Source organism: Enhydra lutris, unplaced genomic scaffold (assembly GCF_002288905.1).
Source record: "Enhydra lutris kenyoni isolate GAN:26980312 unplaced genomic scaffold, ASM228890v2 scaffoldscaffold159, whole genome shotgun sequence".
NCBI lineage: Eukaryota > Metazoa > Chordata > Mammalia > Carnivora > Mustelidae > Enhydra > Enhydra lutris.
The window spans coordinates 20714-29443 of record NW_019154243.1 but is presented as its reverse complement, the minus strand read 5'-3'; the positions used below and the strand labels follow the sequence as shown (position 1 = coordinate 29443).

General features: G+C 46.0%; 1 pseudogene across 1 annotated transcript; it reads right to left on the bottom strand.

The window, feature by feature from the left end:
• Positions 1-359: 359 nt before the first annotated feature.
• On the bottom strand, positions 360-1312 carry LOC111140085 (annotated as a pseudogene). Its single transcript, XR_002640125.1, has one exon. The product of XR_002640125.1 is annotated as a T-complex protein 1 subunit beta pseudogene (transcript).
• Between the last annotated feature and the right edge of the window lie 7418 nt (positions 1313-8730).

The window sequence follows — 8730 nt, the reverse complement described above, 5'->3', positions numbered from 1 at the left end:
AGGGTCTATTTCTGGGCTCTCTATTCTGTTCCATTGATCTATGTGTCTGTTTTTGTGCCAGTACCATGCTGTTTTGATGATGACAGCTTTGTAATAGAGCTTGAAGTCCGGAATTGTGATGCCACCAACTTTGGCTTTCTTTTTCAATACTGCTTTGGCTATTCGAGGTCTTTTCTGGTTCCATATAAATTTTAGGATTACTTGTTCCATTTCTTTGAAAAAAATGGATGGTACTTTGATAGGAATTGCATTAAATGTGTAGATTGCTTTAGGTAGCATAGACATTTTCACAATATTTATTCTTCCAATCCAGGAGCATGGAACATTTTTCCATTTCTTTGTGTCTTCCTCAATTTCTTTCATGAGTAAATTAACTGCCTGTTAATAAAGCAATTTATCCCATGTTTAAGAATTCGTTCAGCTTTCTCCTTCATTTTCTCCTTTTCGGCATGTTCTATTTCAGCAACCTTTGCTGTAGAATCAACTCTTACCCTAGAACCAAATATCTTTATTTTGTCTGTATCCATACCAGTATTTGCAATGATAATTTTAGCATTTTCAATTCGCTTTGGTTGATTTACTCCAATTTTTTTATCCAACAGAAAGCCTTCATCTAAATAGGAATCTGCCAGACTTCCTCCTAGCTTCTTGATGATGTGAATTGCCTCCAGATTACCAGAACCTTTCAGTCTGAGAACAGCTTCTACAGCTAACTGAGTAAAATGGTCTTTGTGATGAGTAAGAAGTTTTGAGGATAATGTTGTTCCCGCAATGTTCATTAAATCTTGGCAGAATTTAACTTCATCAGAACCATGATCAACTGCAGAATTTAACAGAGCTTGTCTTGCTGCCTTTGTGGCTTCTCTCCAACCCGCAATGATGGTCTGTGGGTGAATCTTTTTTGCAATCAAAGATTCTGCTTCCCTTAGTAATTCTGCTGCTAAGACAGTAACAGAGGTAGTGCCTTCACCAACTTCATCATCTTGAACTCTTGACATATCAACTAAAACTTTAGCTGCTGGATTGTCTACACCGATGTTTTTTAGAATAGTTGCACCATCATTGGTTACCATAAGAGAGGCATCTCGTCCACTGCTTAACAGAATTTTATCCATGCCCTTAGGTCCTAATGTGCTCTTTACCAAGTCTCCAACAGCGATGGCACCAATAAAAGAAGAAAGACAAGCAGTCTCTGCCCTCTCTTCATCAGCCCCAGCCTTGAAGATGTTAACAGGTGCAAGGGAAAGGGACGCCATGGTTCCGAGGAGTTCAGCACACACGCGAATTCCTCAGCTCATGCCCGGGACCAGAGGGCAGATTCGCAACAGTTTTGAGACGGTCAACGTAAGGAAGCTGTGGGAACTGACTGTGTTGAAAACATGAAGTGACTCTTACACGGCCATCCCTAGACTCGGATGTCCATGCTTGTGATCAAAGGAAGGACAGTGTTTAGTGAAACTCCTTCAGACCCAAACCAGTTCGTGGCAGTGTCTTCCCAGGTGAGGAAACAAGATAGAAGAAGGACGGAATCAGGGCAGTTTGGATACTGTGAGCTAAGTGCAGGCGACGACTCTTAGGCTTCCAAAACGTGTACTGGGAGAGCATGACCTGTGGTCATCCAGACTCACTACCTCTGTCAAAAACGCTTCAAACGTCGTGAGGGAAGTGTACTTTAGGACGGACATGCAACACCTTTGAGACTGTCAAAACATGGAAACTGTGGGAATAGACTGTGATGAAAATATGAAAAATCGCGTATGGACCTTAGTCTCGGATGTCCATGCCGGTGAGCATAATAAAGTCTGTGGTCAGTGAAACTCCTTCAGACAGACACCCTTTCGTGGCAGTGTCTTCCCCATTGAGGAAAGAAGATAGAACAAGGATGGACTCAGGGCAGGTTGGATACTGTGAGTTAAGTGCAGGAGACGGCTTTGAGGCTTCCAAAACCTCTACTGGGAGAGCATGACACGTCATCCCAGCTCACTACCTCTGTCGAAAACGCTTCAAACGTCGTGAGGGAACGGTGCTTTAGGACGGACTCGCGACAGTTTTGAGACTGTCAAAACATGGAAGCTGTGGGAACTGACAGTGTTGAAAACGGGAAGGGTCACGTAGAGGACCCTCCCTGGTCTCGGGCGAACAGGCTTGTGACCATAGGAAGGACAGTGTTCAGTGAAACTCCTCAGATGGACACCCATTCGTGGCAGTGTCTTCCCAGGTGAGGAAAGAAGATAAACATGTATGGACTCAGGGCAGGTTGGATACTGTGAACTATGTGCAGGCTACGCCTCTTAGGCCTCCCAAACGTGTACTGGGTCAGCATGACCAGTGGTCATCAGAACTCTCTACCTCTGTCCAAAACGCTAAAATAGACCTGAGTGAAGTGTGCCTTAGGAAGGAATCGCGACAGTTTTGAGACTTTCAAAACATCGAAGCTGTGGGAACTGACTCTGTTGAAAACATGAAGAGTCGCGTACAGGGCCCTAGCTTCGAAAGTCCATACCATTGGCCATAGGAATATCTGTGTTCAGTGAAACTCCTTCAGGCAGAAACCCATTCAGGGCAGTGACTTCCCAGGACAGTGAAGAAGAAAGAACAAGGTTGGAATCAGGGGAGGTTGGATACTTTGAGCTATGTGCAGTCTAAAGCTCTTAGGCTTCCAAAACATATACTGGAAAGCAATGAGCAGTGGTCATCCCAACTGTCTACCACTGTCGAAAACGCTTCAAAGGTCGGGAGGGAATGTGCTTTAGGACAGATTCAAGATATTTTGAAGCTGTCCAACATGGAAGCTGTGGGAAGTGAGTGTGTTGAAAATATGAAGTGTCCCGTATAGGGCGTCCCTAGTCTCAGATATCCATGCTTGTGTCCATAGGAAGGAAAGTGTTCAGTGAAACTCCTTCAGAAGGAAACCCATTCAATGCAGTGTCTTCCCAGGTGAAGAAGAAAATAGAACAAGAACAGACTCAGGGCAGGCTAGAAACTTTGAGTTACGTGCCAGCTATGGCTCTTAGGCTTCCAAAACTTGTAGTGGGAGAGCATGACTAGTGGTCATCCCAAGTCTCTACTCTGACGAAAAGGCTTCAAACGTCATGAGAGGAGTATGCTTTAGGACAGAATCAAGATAGTTTTGAGACTGTCAACATAAGGAAGCTGTGGGAACTGACTGTGTTGAAAACATGAAGTGTCACGTACAGGGCCCACCATAGTCACAGACGCCCATGCTTGTGACAATAGGAAGGGCAGGGTTCAGTGAAACCCCTTCAGTCAGACACCCATTCGTGGCAGTGTCTTCCCAGGAGAGGAAAGAAAATAGAACAAGGACAGACTCAGGGCAGGTTGGGTGTTGTCAGCTAAGTGCAGGCTACTGCTCTTAGGCTTCGAAACCTGGACTGGGAAAGCATGTCCAGTGGTAATCTCAACTCACCGCCTCTGACAAAACGCTTATAACCACATGAAGGAAGAGTGCTTTAGGAAGAACTGGCGACAGTTTTGAGACTGTGAAAACATGGAAGTTGTGGGAACTGACGGTGTTGAAAACATGAAGAGTCACGGTCAGGGCTCTAGTCTCATAAGTTGATATCGGTTACCATAGGAAGGTCTGTGTTCAGTGAATCTCCTTCAGATGGACTCCCATTCGTGGCCGTTTCTTCCTAGGTAAGGAAAGAAGATGAAACATAGACGGATTCAGGGCATTTTGGATACTGTGAGTTAAGTGGAGGCTACTGCTCTTGGGTTTTCAAAAGTTGTACTGAGAGAGCATGACCAGTGGTCATCCCAACTCTCTAGCTCTGTGCTAAATGCTTTAAATGACTTGAGATAAGGGTGCTTTAGAGTAGATTCGTGACAGTTTTGAGACTGTCAAAATATGGAAGCTGTGGGAACTGACTGTGTTGAAAATATGAAGTGACTCGTACAGGGCCATCCCTCGTCTCAGATATCTATGCTTGTGACCAGAAGAAGGAAAGTGTTCAGTGAAACTCCTTCAGACCCACACCAGTTCCTGGCAGTTCTTCCCAGGTGAGGAAAAATGATAGAAGAAGGACGGAATCAGGGCAGTTTGGAGACTGTGAGCTACGTGAAGGCTATGACTCTTAGGCTTCCAAAACATATACGGGGAGAGCATGACAGTGGTCATCCCAACTCCCTACCTCTGTCAAAAATGCTTCAAACGTCGTGAGGGAAGTGTGCTTTAGGGCATGTAACAACTTTGATACTGTCAAAACATGGAAACTGTGGGAACAGACTGTGATGAAAATATGAAGAATCACGTAAGGACCCTAGTCCCGGATGTCCATGCCGGTGAGCATAATAAAGTCTGTGGTCAGTGAAACAACTTCAGACAGACACCCTTTCATGGCAGTGTCTTCCCAGTTGAGGAAAGAAGATAGAACAAGGATGGACTCAGGGCAGGTTGGATACTCTGAGCTAAGTGCAGGAGAAGGCTTTGAGGCTTCCAAAACCTCTACTGGGAGAGCATGACCAGTGGCCATCCCAACACACTACCTCTGTCGAAAACACTTCAAACATAATGAGGGAAGGGTGCTTTAGGATGGACTCGTGACAGTTTTGAGACTGTCAAAACACGGAAGCTGTGAGAACTGACTGTGTTGAAAACGTGAAAGGTCACCTACAGGACACTCCCTAGTCTCAAACTAACAGGCTTGTGACCATAGGAAGGACAGTGTTTAGTGAAACTCCTCAGATGGACACCCATTTGTGGCAGTGTCTTCCCAGGTGAGGAAAGAAGGTCGAACAAGGACGGACTCAGAACAGGTTGGATACTGTGAACTATGTGCAGGCTACAGCTCTTAGGCCTCCCAAACGTGTACTGGGACAGCATGACCAGTGGTCACCCCAACTCTCTACCTCTGTCCAAAACGCTTAAATCGACCTTAGTGAAGTGTGCCTTAGGAAGGACTCATGACAGTTATGAGGCATTCAAACATGGAAGCTGTGTGAACTGAATAGGTTTGAAAACATGAAGAGTCGAGTTCAGAATCCTAGTCTCGGAAGTCCATACCGGTGATGAAAGGAAAGTCTGTGTTCAGGGAAACTCCTAGAGTCGGACACCCATTCGTGCCAGTGTCTTCCCAGGAGAGGAAAGAAGATAGAACAGGGACGGAATCAGGGCAGGTTGGACACTATAAGTTTAGTGGAGGCTACAACTCTTAAACTTCCAAAACTTAGACTGGAAGAGCATAATCTGCGGTCATCCCAACCATCTACCTCGTCAAAATCGCGTACATTGACATGAGGGAAGTGTGCTTTAGGACAGAATCTCGACAGTTTTGAGACTGTCAAAACATCGAAGCTGTGGGAACTGACTCTGTTGAAAACACGAAGAGTCGCGTACCGGGCCTAGCCTCGGAAGTCCATACCAGTGGCCATAGGAATGTCTGTGTTCAGTGAAACTCCTTCAGGCAGAAACCCATTCGGGGCAGTGTCTTCCCAGGTCAGGAAAGAAGAAAGAACAAGGACGGACTCAGGGAAGGTTGGATCCTGTGAGCTATGTGCAGTCTAAAGCTCTTAGGTTTCCAAAACGTATACTGGGAAACAATGAGCAGTGGTCATCCCAACTGTCTGCCACTGTCTAAAACGCTTCAAAGGTCATGAGGGCATGTACTTAAGACAGACTCACGACAGTTTGAGGCTGTCATACATGGAAGCTGTGGGAAATGACTGTGTTGAAAATATGAAGTGTCCCATATAGGGCTGTCCCTAGTCTCAGATATCCATGCTTGTGACCATAGGAAGGAAAGTGTTCAGTGAAACTCCTTCAGAGGGAAACCCATTCAAAGCAGTGTCTTCCCAGGTGAAGAAAGAAAATAGAACAAGAACAGACTCAAGGCAGGTTGGAGACGGTGAGCTACGTGCAGGCTATGGCTCTTAGGCTTCCAGAATGTACACTGGGACAGCATGAACAATGGTCATCCCAACTCCCTACCTCTGTCGAAAACGCTTCAAACGTTGTGAGAGAAATGTGGATTAGGACAGACATGCGACAGTTTTGAGACTACAAAACATGGAAGCGGTGGGAACTGACTGTGTTGAAAACTTGAAGAATCACATACAGGGCCCTAGTCCTGGACGTCCATTTTGGGGACTTATGAAGGTCTGTGTTCAATGAAACTCCTTCAGGCAGACACCCATTTGTGTCAATGTCTTCCCATGTGAGGAAAGAAGATACAACAAGGACGGACTCTGGGCAGGTTGGATACTGTGAGTTATGTACAGGCAATGTCTCTCAGGCTTCCAAACGTATACTGGGAAAGCATGAGCAGTGGTCATCCCAACTCCCTGCTCTGTCGAAAATGCTTCAAACGTTGTGAGAGAAGTGTGCATTAGGACAGACACGTGACAGTTTTGAGACTACAAAACATGGAAGCTGTGGGAACTGTGTTGAAAACTTGAAGAATCACATACAGGGCCCTAATCCTGTACGTCCATTCTGGTGATCAAGGAAGGTCTGTGTTCAATGAAACTCCTTCAGGCAGGCAGCCATTTATGGCAATGTCTTCCCATGTGAGGAAAGAAGATACAACAAGGACGGACTCAGGGCAGGTTGAATACTGTGAGTTATGTACAGGTAATATCTCTCAGGCTTCCAAAACGTATACTGGGAAAGCATGAGCAGTGGTCATACCACCTCCCTCACTTTGTCGAAAAAGCTTCAAACATCATGAGGGAAGTGTGTTTTTGGGCGGACTCGCAAGAGTTTTGAGACTGTCTAAACATGGCAGCTGTGGGAACTGAGTTGAAAACATGATGAGTCGCATTCAGGGCCCTAGTCTCTGAAATCCATACGTGTGGCTTGGGAAGTTCTCCCTTCAGTGAAACTCCTTCAGGCGGACACCCATTCATGACAGTGCTTTCTCAGGTGAGGAAAGAAGATAGAGGAAAGACAGACTCAGGGCAGGTTGGATTCTGTGACTTAAGTACAGGCTATGGCTCTTAGGCTTCCAAAACTTGTACTGGGATAGCTAGACCAGTGGTCATCCCAAGTCTCTACTCTGACGAAAAGGCTTCAAACATCATGAGAGGAGTGTGCTTTAGGACAGAATCATGATAGTTTTGAGACTGTCAACATATGGAAGCTTTGGGAACTGTGTTGAAAACATGAAGTGTCACGTACAGGGCCCACCATAGTCGTGGACGCCCATGCTTGTGACCATAGGAAGGACAGGGTTCAGTGAAACCCCTTCAGTCAGACACGCATTCGTGGCAGTGTCTTCCCAGGAGAGGAAAGAAGATAGAACAAGGACGGACTCAGGGCAGGTTGGGTGTTGTCAGCTAAGTGCAGGCTATGGGTCTTAGGCTTCGAAGAGTGTACTGGGAGAGCATGTCCAGTGGTAATCCCAACTCATTCCCTCTGACGAAAATGCTTATAATCACATGAAGGAAGAGTGCTTTAGGAAGAACTGGCGACAGTTTTGAGACTGTGAAAACATGGAAGGTGGGGGAACTGATGGTGTTGAAAACATGAAGAGTCGCGGTCAGGGCTCTAGTCTCATAAGTCGATACCGGTTACCATAGGAATGTCTGTGTTCAGTGAAACTCCTTCAGGTGGACACCCATTCGTGGCAGTGTCTTCCTAGGTAAGGAAAGAAGATGAAACAAAGACGGATTCAGGGCATTTTGGATACTGGGAGTTAACTGGAGGCTACTGCTCTTGGGCTTTCAAAAGTTGTACTGAGAGAGCATGACCACTGGTCATTCCATCTCTCTAGCTCTGTCCTAAATGCTTTAAACGACGTGAGATAAGGGTGCTTAAGGACAGATTCGTGACAGTTTTGAGGCTGTCAAAATATGGAAGCTGTGGGAACTGACTGTGTTGAAAACATGAAGTGACTCTTACACGGCCATCCCTCGTCTCGGAAGTCCATGATTGTGATCATAGGAAGGACAGTGTTCAGTGAAACTCCTTCAGACCCAAACCAGTTCGTGGCAGTGTCTTCCCAGGTGAGGAAACAAGATAGAAGAAGGACGGAATCAGGGCAGTTTGGATACTGTGAGCTAAGTGCAGGATACGACTCTTAGGCTTCCAAAACGTGTACTGGGAGAGCATGACAGTAGTCGTCCCAACTCACTACCTCTGTCAAAAACGCTTCAAACATCATGAGGGAAGTGTGCTTTAGGACGGATATGCTACACCTTTGAGACTGTCAAAACATGGAAACTGTGGAAACAGACTGTGATGAAAATATGAAGAATTGTGTACGGACCTTAGTCTCGGATGTCCATGCCGGTGAGCCTAATAAAGTCTGTAGTCAGTGAAACTCCTTCAGCCGGACACCCTTTCGTGGCAGTGTCTTCCCCATTGAGGAAAGAAGATAGAACAAGGATGAACTCAGGGCTGGTTGGAATCTGTGAGTTAAGTGCAGGAGAAGGCTTTGAGACTTCCAAAACCTCTACTGGTAGAGCATGACACGTAGTCATCCCAGCTCACTACCTCTGTCGAAAACGCTTCAAACGTTGTGAGGGAATGGTGCTTTAGGACGGACTCGCAACAGTTTTGAGACTGTCAAAACATGGAAGCTGTTGGAATTGACTGTTTTGAAAACATGCAGTCACGTACAGGGCCCTAGTCTCGGATGTCCATACCAGATTCCATAGGAAGGTCTGTGTTCAGGGAAACTCCATTAGTCAGACCAATTTGTGGCAGGGTCTTCGCACTTGAGGAAAGAAGATAGAACAAGGGCGGCCTCTAGGCAGATTGGATACTGTGAG